This window comes from Chlorocebus sabaeus, chromosome 2, assembly GCF_047675955.1.
Source record: "Chlorocebus sabaeus isolate Y175 chromosome 2, mChlSab1.0.hap1, whole genome shotgun sequence".
Lineage (NCBI taxonomy): Eukaryota > Metazoa > Chordata > Mammalia > Primates > Cercopithecidae > Chlorocebus > Chlorocebus sabaeus.
Window position 1 is genome coordinate 23,837,119 of NC_132905.1, and position 17,059 is coordinate 23,854,177.

A 17,059-nucleotide genomic window follows, 5' to 3' on the forward strand; every position below is an offset into this window, starting at 1 on the left:
ACCTTTGAAATGTCTCTTTAAAACACTACAGAATCCAGGGATGGACTTTGCCTCATCATTTCAGGAGAGCAGTAAAGAGGCTGGAATACCTCCCAAGATCAACTGGAGCAGCGGGGAATGTTCTGGATTTCATTTGCAAACATGACTCAAATTTAAAATCATCATCATATGCCTGTCATTATGTTCTAAATCTCAAAACATCCTTATGAAGTGGCACTGCTCTTGCTCCCATTTTACAGATGAGGGAGCAACATTTGAGACTGTGTATGTCAACTACCCATCCTCATTTTACGTCCTCTATTTTCTGATATCCTTGGAAGATTTGCGTTGCATATTAAAAAGGAAGTGGAATGTTTATGTTACAATTTTACAATGCGCAAAGCACCTTTGTGTACTTGGTCTTCTATCTAGATGGTTAAATTCCATGGATAAAGCAAGACAGAGGCTTTTCTGTTTTTGTTTGTTTTTAAATTTTTAAGAGCTGGGCACTGCAATCTGGGTTGTATGATTTATTGGAAACCATGTGTCAATAGATAGAGGCGATGGAATTCAAAATTATTGCAAGTCCAGGACTTAATCCTCTAGCACTTGATTTTGGCTTCATTCAGAATCTATTCATGCATGGAAATGCCAAAGATTGGGAACATAATCTCGATAGTCTCCGCAGCACGCTGGGAATAGGAAGGACTCCCAAGTCCCACTGGACCATAGACCTGCTAGGTCAGACTTTCCATGTGTTTGCTTAGTTCACTGGAAGTGGCCAGGGAGATTCCTACTAATGTGTCCAGTATCTCAGTGTATCAATTAATAGGCTCTGTGAAAAAGTCAAGAAGATGTGGGGGATTGAAATAATCATGTGGATACCTTGGTTCTACACCTATGGTTTTGCCAACTCACAGGACATGGAGGAAACATTTGATGTTGTTTTTTCTGCTTCAAAGATTCCAGTGATTTCTCTTTCTCTGCTTCAGCCACCACAGGTTACTGACAGACCAAAATATCCTGACAACCCCCAAATGCCAGAAGGAGAGAAGGGGTTTGTAAATCTGAGGACCTTGACTACTTTTGTAAGAAGGAATTACCTGCTAAGTATGGTCTCAGAAAGAAATTCTCTTGGAGGTTACCTGAGAACAAGTGGAGGAAGCAAGCCATAGCCTTTTTGAAATTGTAATAATATTCCAAGACAAATGTTTCCCAGGGTCTGGGATTTTACTTTCTATCTGTCCTACAATCAGGGTGTAAGATGGAGGAATGCACTTCCTGTCTCCAAGCCACAGTTTCTCGTCCACAGAATGGGGAGTTTGGATTTCTAAGATTCCCCCATCTCATGCTTTGAATGGGATCAGACTGGGAATTCAAAAGCCTCCACTAACTGGGAAAGGGAGGCAGCCAAGATGGGACAGGGCTTGTATTAAATAATGAGAAAGAAGCATGGTGACTATGACTTGAGTCAGTCCGGAAATAAAATATAAGGGGTTCTGATCTGAGGCAGAAGAGGACAGCAGAAATTCTCCTAGGAGTGGCAGTCAAGCCAGGTCAGGCTGGGTCAGGCTGCCTGGTTCAGAGACTGGCATCAGTGTGTGCAGAGACGTTCTTAAGGCCAGACAGGTGTCAGGGCCCAAGCCAAGTGGACTGGAGGTCAGAATAGGGCTTCAGTTCTAAAAAAGGTGCCTGGCTGAGTGCAAAGCAGGCCTGAGTCAAAGCCCAGTCACCCAGACCTCACAATCATGACTGGAGTGGCCGCAGACAGACCCATAGTGGGTGCAGGGGATCCCAAGTTTATGACAGCAAGAGTCATTCCAGGCTTACCTACGTTTTCAGGGCAAATACAGGACTGAGTCTAGGCTGGAGGGTTAGATAAGTTGAAACAGACACCTTTAGAACTGAAGTGTGATGTTTTCATTAATCTGAATTCAAACCATAGCCAATATATATGGTGTGCTTTCTCTGTGCCACTCTAAGTGTCTCACATGTGTGAACTCCCTGGCAGTCTAGTAGTATTAGAGCTTTTGCTTATTAATCATTATGGTAGCAGGTCATTAAAAAAATAATTAATTACTGTGTTACCAATATCAAAATATGGTAATATTCGCCTCTTCAGCTGTGACCACCACCATAGGAGAGTCCAGGCAAAAATACAGAGATCAGAAGGGGCAAATGGAACCTTGTGCAGGCTAAAGACTCTTAGGAATATAGGCCCTTGAAATGTCCCCATCTATGTGGGTTTCATTGTCAACCCTTCTTTCTTTGGCAGGGTCAAGGGCATTTGACCTATTAATACACCTATTGCTTTTCCAGCAAGCCCTACGTCTTTCTAGTAAGGAGTCAATGCCCCTAAGCTGGAGGCCATGGGAGGTGACTCCAGGCACCATTTTTCAACTTCTCCTAAAAATGTCACTTTGGTTCCTTCAGGCTTTGTCTTGGGTGACTATGGAGAACCTGACGCAGGAAGTTAAAAGGTAACAAGAAGTCTTTTAAAAATTTTGAATTACATTGAACACATGTCTGAAATGTAAGAAGGGGGAAGCCCTCTTTCTTACCATTTCCATCCTTCCTAACCATGCCCCCTGGGAATCAGAAGTCCCAGGCACAGCTTAGCCTTCTAACCCTGGTGTTTTGCCCTCCATGATCTCTCCGAATTTCTCTCCCTTTCCTCCCTTTACACTAAAAATGCCCTAGTTCTAGCCTTCCTCATTTCGTTAATAATTAAGCTGGCTGATTTACCTCCCTGCCTCCTGATTGCCCTCTTCAATCTGTCCTTGTCTCTGTCAGCAGCAGCATCGTCCTGATCATAACCACAAAGATCTCCTACCACAGAAAGACAGGTATTCAGAATCCACATCACATGTCCAGATGCCCTATGATGTGCCCTGAAACAACCTCCGCTGTCTTAGCTTTCACTCACATTTTCTATAATTTCCGGGACCAGTAGGCCTGATCTTGTTCTCAACTTCCCTAACTTAGTCTCCTCCATCTGTCAGAAATAGCCTTTCTCTATCTCCACCTGAGATTAATGTATCCTGGAGAGTCTATGTCTCTTTTCGGTGTCCATATCAAGGGCCAGCTCCTACAGGAAGCTTTTCTATACCTCCAACCTCCAACCTCATTCCTCATCATTAGGAAAGATCACTTTCTCATTAGAAACCCAAACCTCAGCATCACATAATATGCCCATTTAACAAACCTGCACATGTACGCCCTGAACCCAAAATAAAATAAAATAAAATAAAACAAAAAAAAAGAAAAAGAAAATCTACACTGATGAGAATAAAGAGGATCAAACCCAACTTTAAGTTCCTGACTCTAACTTTGTACCTTTATTTTAGTGCCTCTCAGAATTATGTGTTTGTGTCCACATTAACCATTGGCTGGGATCATCATAAGTGAATCACCATGTTCCCCAAACCAAAATCTGCCCTGGCACACAGGAAGCTTATCTTAGTATCTCAGTGTGGTATATATGTATACACACACTGTACACATGAACACATATCTATGTGATGTTTCCAAACACAGATATGTGCTCATATCCAAAGACAGTTGTCATTGAAAGTATACACAAGAAACTCTGACAAACTTCTGGAACATGGGGATAGGAGGGTGGGCTGAAAGAGAGCATTTAGTATGTTTACATTTCTTTATGTATTCTTGACTCAAAATCAGTATATCATAATTTAATAACTTACAATTTATTAAAATGAAAAATAAAATAATTCATGTTAATTGTAGAATACATACATCTGTAAAGAAGAATGAATCAAACAGGAATAATTTCCAGAGACTCACAATCTACATACATTCTATTTATGTGATTAGATTCATGTCATGTTATTCTTATGTTTCCTTTTTGCCAGTTAGCATTGTATGGAGAGCACTTCTCCATCCTCTATCATTGGGCGTGTAAATTGTTAACCACTTTGGAATACTGCAAATAATCATATGACGAATATACATATACTTAAATCTTTGTGTGCATTTGTTATTATTTACTAGGTTAGATTCTTAGAATTAGAACCAATGGCTTGAAGGGAATATTATCATTTAAGATTTTAATCCATGTTGCCGAAATGTTTTACGAATTATTCTAACCAACATTGTAAGAAAGTATCCATCTCACAATACCCACATCAGAACCAGGTATTACAATTTTTAAAACCTCCCAAACATTTCTTTTTCTTTTTCTTTTTCTTTTTTTTTGAGACAGAGTCTCATTCCGTCTCCCAGGCTGGAGTACAGTGGCAGTGACTGCAACCTCTGCCCCCCAGGTTCAAGTGATTCTCCTGCCTCAGCCTCCCGAGTAGCTGGGACTACAGGCATCTGCCACCATGCCCCACTAACTTTTTGTGTTTTAACTAGAGTTTCACCATGTTGGTCAGGGTGGTCTTGAACTCCTGACCTCAAGTGATGCTCTCACTTCTGCCTCCCAAAATGCTGGGATTACAGGCTTGAACCACCGTGCCCAGCCCTAACATTTTCTTTATGGATTCTCCCTTTGCTTTTATAATGAGAGCACCTCTACCCTGAGATGAATCAGATGCATTATTGTTTCTTGTCAATTCTTTTACTACTTATTCTTTAATATTTGAATTTTTGATCAATTTAAATCAAATTAGGTAAGTTTTATGAGGTAAGAGAGGAGATATTTGCCTTGCTATAATTTCCGTATATTTAACTAATCATCCATGTCATATTTATTTAATAATCCTTCCCCACACTTTAAATAATTTGTAGTCTTATTTTTGTTCTGTGTTTGATTTACTATAGCTATATAGTATGATTTGACAACTGATAGGGTAGATTTCACCTTTTTAATCATTTATTTTATATTCTGGGGTCATTCTCATGCATTTATTTTGACTAAATGAATCATAAAGAGGCTGTCAAGTTTTCAACACAGATCCAAGTGGAATTAAAGTTTTTTTTCTTACTAATATTTGGGAACTTCATTCCTTTCTTCCTCTTTGTTCTCTTCTTCCTCCTCTCCCTCCTTCTCCTCCTTCTTATTCTATTCTTCTTTCTCTTTTTCATTCTCTTCTTCTCCTTCCTTCCCTTCCTTTCCTTCTCAACTTCATCTTCTTCGTTTCTCCATCATTATCATTTTCTGTTTATTGATTACATTTAAATAATAACTATTTCATAGAGAAAATTAAAAATAGACATAGTGATCAAATGTTGACATGTTGTTTTTTGTGTATGTTTCAAATATTTTTAAATTGACATCTAAAAGTTTATAGAAACAGGCACGTTTTTCCACCTAAATTTCACTCTGCTCTCAAAAGTAAGCAACATTATAAAATGCTGCACTATCAGCAAACCACCATGGCACATGTATACCTATGTAACAAACCTGCACGTTCTGCACATGTATCCCAGAACTTAAAGTATAATAATAATAATAGTAAAAATGCTGCACTGTCTTGTTGTGTGTTGTTTTGTGCCTTTTTAACCTCTAATTTCACAGCATACTTATTTGTCCATAGCAATATATATAGTGTTTTGTATATTTAAAACTTCTGTACAAAATGTGTTAGGCTGAACATGTCCTTTTGCAATTCCATTTATTTTGGTTAATAATATGTGACTTTTCTTCATCACAGTATGTTGGCTATAATAACCTTATCCTTGGCTATTTAGAACGTTTCTTCTATTTTAATGCTAACTTCAATTGACTCAAATTTTGTTGATGTCTTGTGCAACCAAAAGCCTAAATGAGATCAGTCTTCGGTGAGTGTGTGTGTTTTTTTAATGCTTTCTTGATTAGTCTGACATGCGCACCCAATCGGAAAACACTAGTGCAGAAGAGGGAGAGCCTAATATCAACATTACCTAGGTATTAGAAGAATTTGGATATTATCATATAAACCTGGCATGATAGCTAGGACAGAACCTGTTCTGCTGGGAGAAGGCCCCTGCTCAGGGCTTCTCTTTCCCTACGTGGGAATCCCTGAAGGAGAGTCCTGCCTGTGATCTTCATTTAGAAGGCTAGTGCTGGCCACTGCTTGGTTCTCATCAACCCATCCTTGAGGCTAGTACACCACCTGTTTGAGCAGAATTCTGATCACAGTCTTACTCTGAATTTGGTATCCTTATAGCACAACCCTTAAATTCCCTAATTATACCTCACCTAGATTTTCCCACATTGTATTTCCACAGATATCCCCAATCTCATCTTAAATCTGAATTGAATCTGTCATATTATAGCCTGGCTCTTCTCTCACCAACTATTTGGGAGTAATGTAGTGATTCATTTTGTTTCCGCATATTATTTTAAGTTCTTACTACCTCCTTCCTCCATCTAGGTTCAGTTTTTCCCCTGCTTTTAACACCTTGGTCCAGGCAGCTACACTATTAAACTGAACTAGGATGGCAAAATCATTTTTTCACATATGCTAACCATGAATGATTGGTGGTGATGTTATGGAAAAATATGTTGAGAATAATTTTGAGGAAAGATCTGGATTTAGATAGAAAGAACTATCTGCCATTGGTAAGTAAAGTGATGTTGCATACTTGTATTCCTGTTGTCACTTATTTTATCCCATCCATGATGAGAATTGATGTTTATAAAACCTTCGACTATGAACATACAATGAGAGTATTAAGCAAAAAACAAGTAACAGAAATTAAAAATAAAACACTTTTGTAATCAAGGTCAGAGAGAATATTCTTTTACTTTTTCCATTACATTATTCATGTATGCCTAATGGTGTGCAGTATTACTTTCCATGTGTAAAAAAGAAATCATACAATAGAGTGCATAGAGAAGTGGAGAAATGGAGAATAGTTCTCAAAGTTATTTGATCTGACAGATTATCTTCCAAAGACGAGTGCAACTGTATTTTCCATATCACAAGCTCTTCTGGAATATTAAACTCTGCCCCCATCAAGAGGTGGTGTCTGTGTCTGTTCTTCTTGAATTTGGGTGGATCTTCCCAACTGCTTCAACCAAGAGAGTCCAGTAGAAATGATACTATATGATTTCTGAGGTTAAATCATAAGAATGCCATGCATTTTAATTTTGTTCTTTGAGGGTTGCTGGCTCCTAGAACCCAGCCAACATACTGTGATGAAGCCTACACAACTGTGCAGAGGCTTATGTGGGGAGGATTCAATGCCCACTGATCTATAGCCTTGGCTGAGCTCTGAACCAACAGTCATGATCAACTTCCAGCCATATAAGTGAACCATCTTGAAAGAGACTTCACCAGCACCAAGTTGAGCCACTTGATTATGTTACCAAAGATCACCTGTTTCCTATCATCTTCCTTCTGAGATTTGTTTAGAATAAGTTTAGACGCTGTGTTTTGCTCACCCTGAAGACTGAATATAAGAAAATATTGCTCAAGTTCTGGATGATGCAGCTGCTGAAGTAATCTGTCGTGCACTTTCCTTCAGGAATCCTTACCTATTTGTTCAGGTGTTCCACAAGTCTTCTTATCTTGGAATTCAGTAATACTTATTGTGTGGTTGCTTATTGTTCCATAGACACCCTGAAGCTTTGAAGCTTTGTCTCATGCTTTCAAGTAATGTTCTCATGTTTACCTGCTGACATTCCTTCAAAGGTAGAGGCTGCATCTCTCCAAGTGTGGAATAAAACAATCAGATGTCACTAAGATATTGTGTAACAATTCGTACTAAAAACATGATATTGTCAGTCAAGAAGAAGAGATTAGAACAAACACTTTGAGAGTTCATGAGCAGAAGGATACAGCCTTGCATTTATGATAATATGGTGCATTTCACCTACCTTGCAGCAGAAAGAGATATCTAATTCCATACACAGCAACGTAACTGCTTAAAATGCTCCTAAAATTCAGACAAAATAAATTATAAATAGTATCAAGATCAAAGAAGCTAAGAGTCCCTATGTTTGACATAGGCACACCAAAGTTTGATGTATATGCTCATTTCTCAACACTGCAAGTCTATGGAGAAACCATCAGAAAGCACACTGAAAATAGAATGGGCTTCTGTTCAAAACAGAAAGCTCCTGCCTGTTTTACTGAAGTCTACCAGATTTTCTGTCAGAAATTTTGTATAGTTCAGAGGCACAAATGCTCTTTTAGGTCCTTTGAAGCACTGGGTTTAATATTGGAATTTAATCTTGGCTCCAATCTCCAGTTCCTTACATAGTCATTCAAGCAATCTTGGGGACCAAGTCTTCCAATAGCATAGTGATATTCATGCTTGAAGTGGGAGGAATAGATATCCTCCTCATTAACAAGGGACCAGAGATCATGTTTCATAGGGAAAATACTCATGTATGCAAAAATGTAACTTTTCCATTAATTTTTTTAGTACTGGAATTAACTTAGCTCATTAGCTTCCACTTCTACCTAGTAGCAGGGAATGTAATTTTGCTAATTCAGGTGACCCATTATTTCTATTTTCAAGTTTAGTTTATTTTAGGTAAATTTTTAAATTCATAATGTTTTTCTGACCTTCTTTCTTCTCTTCCAAAAGAGGTTATTCTAACTTCCTAATGGGTTTACTTTTGTAGTAGTTGTTTTTATATATATTTGTAATATATATTTTTATATTTATATATAAATATATACTTATAATACATTATAAATATATTATAATACATTAAAATATATTTATAATACTTTTTATATATTTATAATACATTAAAATATATTATATAATATATTATTTAAAATACATATTATTTTTACAAAAATCAATGTTGGTATATAACTCACAAAAAATAAAATTCATCATATTAAAGTGTATATTTTGTCAGCTTCTAAACAAATAGCCTGCCAGAATTTTGATTGGGATGGTATTGAATGTAGACCAATTGTGGGAGAATTGCCATTAACAGTATTGAGTCTACCAATCCATGGACATGGTAGATCTCTCAATTTATTTAGACCTTTAATTTCTCTCAGCATTGCATTGCAGTTTTATGTTTAGAGGTCTTGTACATATTTTGTTAAATTTGTCCTAAGAGTTTTATATTTTGAGATGATAGCATAAATGGTATAGTATTTTTAATTTTATTTTTCAATTGTTTCTTTGTGAGGTATAGATTTAAATTGATTTCTGAATGTTGAACTTGTATTCTGCAATCTTTTAAAATTCACTTGTTCTTTCTAATAACTTTTCTTTTAGTTTCTTTAGGACACTGTATTTACATGATCATATTGTCTCCAAATAAGGGCAGCTTTAATTTTTTGTAACCTGTATGACTTTTATTAGACTTCAGTAACAATATTAAATAGAAGCGGTGAGAATTGACGTCTTTCCTTATTCCAGAACTTAGAGAATAAGAATTCAGTCTTTCATTATTGATTATGGTATTATTTGCGGCTATTTCATAGATAATCTGTATAATATTGTGGCAATTTTCTTCTATTTCTAGTTTTATGAGATTTTTTAATCACAAAATGTGTTAAATTTTGTCACACATATGAATATGTGTTTATACTGAAACATGACTAGATGTTTTATTCTTTATTCTGATTATATAGTAAATTTTCAAATGTTAAGCCAGTCATGAAACTCTGAAATCTACTTTTTATAATGTACTACCTTTTTATATCTAGATGATTATAATTTACTAAGGATTAAGGATTTTTGTGCTTTTTTTCATAAAGAATATCAATCTGAAGTATGCTTTTCTTGTAATATTTTGTCTGGTTTTGGGTAGGGGTAAAAGAGGCCTCCTGAAATGATTTGAGAAATCTTCCTCCATACTCTCTTTTTGAAAGAGTTTGGGTAGAATTGTTACTTATTTTATAAATATTTATTGGAATTCACCAATGAAGTCCTCTTGGCTTGGAGTTTTCTTTGTGTGGATGTTTCTAATTAAGGATTTATTTTAAAACTTGATATGGGATTATTCAAATTTTCGATTTCTTCTTGAGTCAATATTGATAATCTGTATCTTTCAAAGAATTTATTTACTTGCGCTAAGTTGTCAAATTTATGAGCATATATTTGTTTATTATATTCCCTTATTTATTACTCTTTAAAATTTCTGTAGATTTGTAGTGATGTCCACATTTACATTCAATTATTGGAATTGTTTCTTCTTTTTTAAAAATGCTATTAGTCTATTTAAGAGCTTATAAATTTTATTTGTATTTCTACAGAAACAGCTTTAGTTTCATTTATTTTTCTGTTTCATTTGTCTAATTTTTATTTCATTGGCTTCCTCTCTTATTACTTTCTTACTTCTATTCCCTTCAGGTTTAACTTACTCTTTTTTATAGATTATTTAAATGAAAGCTCAGGTCACTCATTTTATATGATTTTTGTTTTCTAACATAAGCACCTAATATACATTTCCAGCTACGTGCTGATTTAGCTCCTTTCCACAATTGTTTTAATATTATTTGATGTCATTATATTATATAGACATTATATTTTAAATTGTCTTCTTTTCAAAATATTTTATAATTTTTCTTGTGATTTATTCTTTTACTCACAGTCTATTTGGATGTGTGTTGTTCGATTTGCAAATTTTGGAGATGTTTTCACATAGAATATTTGTATTCTTGGTTATAATTTGATTTAATTTTTTTCAGAGAAGATACTCTGAATGATTTTAGATATTTTGGATTTATCGATACTTCTTTTGTAACCCACAATATAATATAACGCCATATAGTCTTCCCTGTGCATCTGAAAAGAATACATATTCTCTTGTTGAGTGGACTATTCTAAACATTTCACTTAGTTCAAGTTGGTTTCTAATGTTATCAAAGTCATCTATACCTTTACTACCTGTTCTAATAATTACCTGCTGCCTTGTCCTGATATACTGAGTGAGGAATGTTGAAATCTTTAACTGTAATTATGAATTTGTCTCACTGCCTTTTCAGTTCTATCAACTTTGGTTTCAGGCATTGTTGAAGCTCTGTCATTAGGTGTGTGTACAGATTGAGAATGTTATGTCTTCTGGATGTACTTTCCAGTTTTTCATTATAAAATGCTTCATATTATTTCTGATAGTATTGCTTATCCTGATGTCTACATCATATAATATTAATACAGACATTCTAGCCTGTGTCTAGTGTTTGTTTGCACGGTATTTAATTTTGTATCCTTTAACTTTTAACAACGTTATGACTTTATATTTAAAGAGGGCTTTCTACAGTTGGCCTATATTTGGGTATTGCCTTTTTATCCTCTCTGACAGTCTGTCTTTTAATTGGAGTGTCAAGATTAGTAACATTTAATGTAGCTATTGATAAAGTAAGTTTAAATCTACAATCTTGCTATTTATTTTTTTCTGCACCCTTTTTTTGTCAATTATTGTTTTAGTATTCTATTATTTCCACTATTGGCTTATTAGTTAGCCCTTGCTTTAGTTTTTAGTATTGCTCTAGGGAATATAACACACACCTTTAACTAACTTCAGCCTACCTTTAAATGATATCATCTCACTTCATGAATAATGTAAGAATCTTAAATTATATACGTTATATGCTTTCATTTATCCCCTTCCATCTTTTGTTTTCATTCAATTTTATTCATGCCTGTGTTCTAAATAGCATTATTCTTACTTCAAACATTTGTCTTTTGAATAAATAAAAAATGAGAAAAAGTGTTTTATATATACTCACTTATATATACCATTTCTAATGTTTCTCATGCCTATTACGTAGAGCTAAGTTCTCAGCTGGCATCATTTTCCTTCTGCTGGAAGAACAGCCTTTAGTATTTCTTATAGTGCAAGTCTGCTGGTGATGAATTATTTCAGTATTATTTATCGGAAACATAATTTAACCCTGATTTGTGAATTTTACACTTTTCTCTGTGGAAGAGAACTTGAAGAATTTTATCAGGGGAGTTTATAAATGCCATACTTATATTTGCATTCCAGGAATATCCTTTTGACAGTCTAATATCCTTTGGACAGTCCCAGTTGTTTGGCTTGGGAAAAGTCTAAAAGCAACAGGAACAGTCAGGAGGCTGTTAAAATAATCCAGGGGAGATATAATAAGGTTTCAAATGAGTCAATGGTGGTAGGGGTGGTGATAAGAAGCCTGGTTTGGAAGATAATTGTGTCATCTGAACTTCGGTATCAAATATAAATGGAGTTGATGACTCCCTGCACTTTGGTTATGGCTCTTAAGTAAAGAGAGGCTCTGTTTACTGAGGTGATAATCTGTAATATGAGGAATTTGTTTGTGAGATCAGTGGTGCTCATCTTCATGATGGTGCAGGCCCTAGGACTGGGGGACTGTCCCAGATGCCATGTCTGGCATGCAAGTTCTCCCCTGAGATGAACCTCTTATGTGTTTGGGGCCCAGGTATACGTCCAGCTCTTGGTTCACTGCACACCAGAGAAATAGAGACTGATTTTGTCTAAGTCACTGAGCATGGACTCTGGCTTTAGACGCTAGGTGCATGATATTGAGGGTCTCCCACTTCCAGAACTTTGGCTCAGATTCTCTTCTCCTTCTGACCTGCACTGGGCAGTTATGGATAATGTCCTTAGGCTAAAATAACTTCAGGTCAGCACCTCTGCACACAGTCCTTGGCCTGTGGCCTCTCTCATTACATCAGCCTCACCAGGCTCTTGTTCTCTCTGTTTCTGCTGTCCCACTGGTTCCAGCAAGTCGTACAGCTGAGTTCACCCCAAGTTATGACATTATTTAGACTTTTCCTTTCAACTCGGAATATGAAACAAGGATAAATCATTCAACCTCCGTCGCCCATTTAACCCCTGTGTAAACTGTCTGAGGAATATAATGATAATTACCTTTTTCAGGGACAGAGTTGGGGGGAGAGTCAATTAAGGCTTGCACTGTGCTTTGAGATCTTTCAATGAAAGGCTCGGGGTTATTACTGTTAACAAGATACCAGAGGGATACTTGCCAGCAGTGACTCCCTTTGAGCTAGCATGTCTGTCATTAGTAATTTGGGGGCTTGGCACAGAGTCATGGGAATGTTTTAATGGCTTCTGTTCAACCCCAGAAATAGATTGTGAAGTTGCAAAAAGAAATGCTTGTTTTCTCTGCTCTCCTCTGTTTCTGTACACGTGGTAACTCTCAGGGGAGATCTCAGGTTCTTTTGTTAAGGGCCAAAGAAGTGAGAAACAGGGTCTTATGCTGCCTCAATAAATTCTGACAGAAGATAGTGGTCAGGCCTGTTCCAGAGACTGATTTAGAGAGGGGCTATACCACCAGATAGTAACTCTGGCCTAAACTGTAGTTCTGGAACTCCTGGGGAGCTTGCTAATCCACTGAAGTTTGGGAGTGATAGGTAATATTAGTAAGTTGTGAGTGATAGGTATATTAATATTACTTCCTAAATAAATATTTAGAAAATGTTTGTTAATTTAAACAAGTGATTTTATTCCTAAACCAACTCCCAGATGCTTTTCAGAGCTGTCTCTGTGAGTCAAGAAAACAGTGTTTTCTGCCTGGGATGCGTGGACTTGTTTCTAGGACCTGGGGAAAGAATATATGTGTCCAACCGACTTGTGTTTGGCCCTTCATTGGCAGAGTCCATGCTATAGCTTAATTTTCAACCAATTGATAAACCGTTCTTTTAAAAGCTCCCATCACTCTCTCTTCCTCAGTTTTTTTCCCTTTATTTTTTATTCCATTCTTTGCTTTATATTTAATCAATTCTTTTCTCTACTCAGCAAGGCAAGATGATAGACTGCAAAAAGCAGCAGATATGTGGAAATGAGAAGTAGCTTTGACTCTTACTGATGGTGACCTTGGACAAGTCATTTGACCCCTACAACATTTACTTTACCCTATGAAAAATGTGGTGATAACCCAGGGTCCCAGCAGGATGGCTAAGAGACGACATGGACACAGTTGTTTCAGGTGTTGCGGATGCAGAGTCACATACACTTGTGAAGCTACTGAATGTAAACATTAGGGTATAGTGGAGACTCTGGTCAACTGGCGCATTCTTGCCCCATCCACAGGGAGCAGCTATTATTCTGTTATAGTAAATGTTTACCAGACTTTCTTTCTTTTTTCCTTTTTTAAAATTATACTTTAAGCTCTGGGGTACATGTGCACCACGTGCAGGTTTGTTACATAGGTATACACATGCCATGGTGGTTTGCTGCACTCATCAACCTGACATCTACTTTAGGTATTTCTCCTAATGCTATCCCTCCCCTAGCCCCCCACCCCTCGACAGGCCCCAGTGTGTGATGTTCCCCTCCCTGTGTCCATGTGTTCTCCTTGATCAACTCCCACTTTTGAGTGGGAACGTGTGGTATTTGGTTTTCTGTTCTTGTGTTAGTTTGCTGAGAATGATGGTTACCAGTGTCATCCATGTCCCTGTAAAGGACATGAACTCATCCTTTTTATGGCTGCATAGTATTCCATGGTGTTTATGTGCCACATTTTCTTTATCCAGTCTATCATTGCTGGGCATTTGGTTTGGTTCCAAGTCTTTGCTATTGTGAACAGTGTCACAATAAACCTACGTTCTTGCCCCATTCACAGGGAACAGCTATTATTCTATTTTAGCAAATGTTTACCAGACTTTCTTTCTTTTTGCCTGTTTTTATTATACTTTAAGTTCTGGGGTACATGTGCAAGATGTGCAGGTTTGTTACATAGATACACAAGTGCCATGGTGGTGTGCTGCACCCATCAACCCCTCATCTACTTTCTTTCTTTTTTCAAAGCAAATAGGGCACTTAGAAATGTACATAGTGTGTCCTGATTTTTTAAGTGTTGGAACAAATTCATTCGCTTTTGCAGAAAGATGTGGAACAATTACAACATGGTTGTAGGCTGGGTTTGACTAACAAACAGCTAATGCGATATTTGTAATTTATTTTATCCATTATCAATTTCTGCCTTCTTCCTCTTCTTCTTTGTTCTCTAATACTCTTTCTTTTTCTATCTGTTTTTCCCACTGACAAGAGTGTTTTCTTTATATTATCCTAAAGTAATACTGGATTCTTTGCTTGGGATATATTCACACAAACCACAATTTCCTCATTCTTCCAACAGGCCCTCTCAAATTCACATCTCTTTTCTTATGAATGACAATACAAAGATACCACCAAGCCCACTGAGTTTTGAAATAGTTAAGTCTATACTTCCATTCTCAAGGGAAAACTGGAAAGAATACATCTTCTTAGTCTTACTTAAAAAAACAAAATAAAAAAAATAAAAAAGACCCAGCTTGGCTGTTGACAAGATCACTAGGAATGCTAACTCATCAGTCACTCGGGGCTATCTGCGGTTGAGTTCACCAACCCTTGGCCACACAAATGGTGTCAATCCTGAGCCCGGTGAGAAGTTGGCCTGAAGGAGGCATGGCCGTGTGGCTCCATTGCCTTTCCAGAAAAATATGCTAAAGAAGCCCCAGCCACTGATTGTGCAGTAGTAAATTGTATGTAAAAGATATGCTCATCACCAAAAATGAGCGTGGTTCTTCCCAATTGCAGTGACTTGCCTTCTTTTAACTCTTTTCTTGGGAGAAATGTGACTACTTTATTTAAAACAAGAAGAGACCGCTTTGGAAACAGTGTAATAATACTTTGTATGCATGCCCGCATTTTCTATTCCCTCTCCACTGACAGAAATAACTAATCATCAAGGGCACTCTTCCCATTGAGTCTAGATGTAGCCACAAAATCCTTCATATGCATGGCAGCCATGATCAGTCATTTGGGGTAGGCATGTGTGTTAAAATCCAGTATGCCAAACAGTGAAAACAACTCAAATATCCATTAAATAGTAAATGGGTAAACAAAATGTGATATATCCATGTTATAGAAAACAATTTGCCAATAAAAAGAAATGGGGTATGGATACACATAACAACGTGGATGAACCTTAAAACATTATGCTAAGTGAAAAAGAAACAGACACGTAAGACCATATATTGTATGAGTCTACATATGAAAATATCAGAAAAGGCAAATCTACAGAGACAAAAAGTAGATTGCAGTTTTCTGGGGATGGAGTGGGAACACGGGCTGTTTACAAATGGGCTCATGGTGTGTTTTCTGGGGTGATGGAAAGGTTCTAAAATTAGATGGTGGTGATGATTGTACAATTTTATAAATTTACAAAGAGTCATTTAACTGTACACTTAAAACAAGTGAATTCAACGTTATGTAAATTATACATTGAAGTCAATAAATCTGGTTACAAAACACATGGAGTAGGCTTCCCTGTTTGTCAAGACATTTGACTACCCGGAGTCAGGGAGCCACGGAGCCCAAGTTACTCCAGGATCTTCCACTGACTTACTATGTAATATTAAGAAATAACTTCCTTTCTCTGTCTACATTTTCTTCATTTGTAAGTTGATGTGTTTGAGCTGATGCTCTTTCAGCAACTTTTAAACTCCATCAGTACCTAAGAAGAAGCGAAGCAAAGCAAGAATTGTTATGGCAATATTTCATCACAAAATAAAAACAACCCAAATATCCATCCTACCAGGCTGTCAACTTTTGGGGAGGAGCAGAGATTGGGGATTCATCCCTTGCCAATGTCTGGCTCACAGCTCTACGCAGAGAGTTAAGTAGTGCCGTCTGTTGGTATAAGGAGATTAGGAATATGAATATTTATGAGACTTCATATATAATATCAAAGGTATTTTCTAAGAAGTGAATATCAGCATGATGTATGACAGTGTGACATTCCCGCTCTGTTCAATGTGTCTTTTAGTCTTCCCAGAGAGTATGAAACATTGAGAAGAAAACATCACCCTCTATAATCTAGTCTAGGTGCATAAGTAGTTACAGTGAAAAAAAGAGGGGTGTGTGTGTGTATGTATGTGTGTTCCCTTGCTTTGGGTGTGTTGTATTGGGTGAAGACGGGCTTTGGAGTGAAACAAACCTAAATTTTCTTCCAGGTTCTGATACTAAATCCCTGTGGGATCCTCACTTTACCTCTCTGACCCATCTGTGACATGGGGGTAATCTAATTTACCTCCTAAGGTATTTCGAAGTCCTAGGAGACCTTCTATGTTAAACAGGTAGAGTGGTTCCAGAAACAAAGTAAGTGTCTCCTAAATGTTTGCTTCTGTTTCTGACCTTTCTGCTCTTTCTCTTCCCCTCCACCACGTTCAAGGTCTGTTTGGAGATGGCTGGATCTATAGAGTAGGG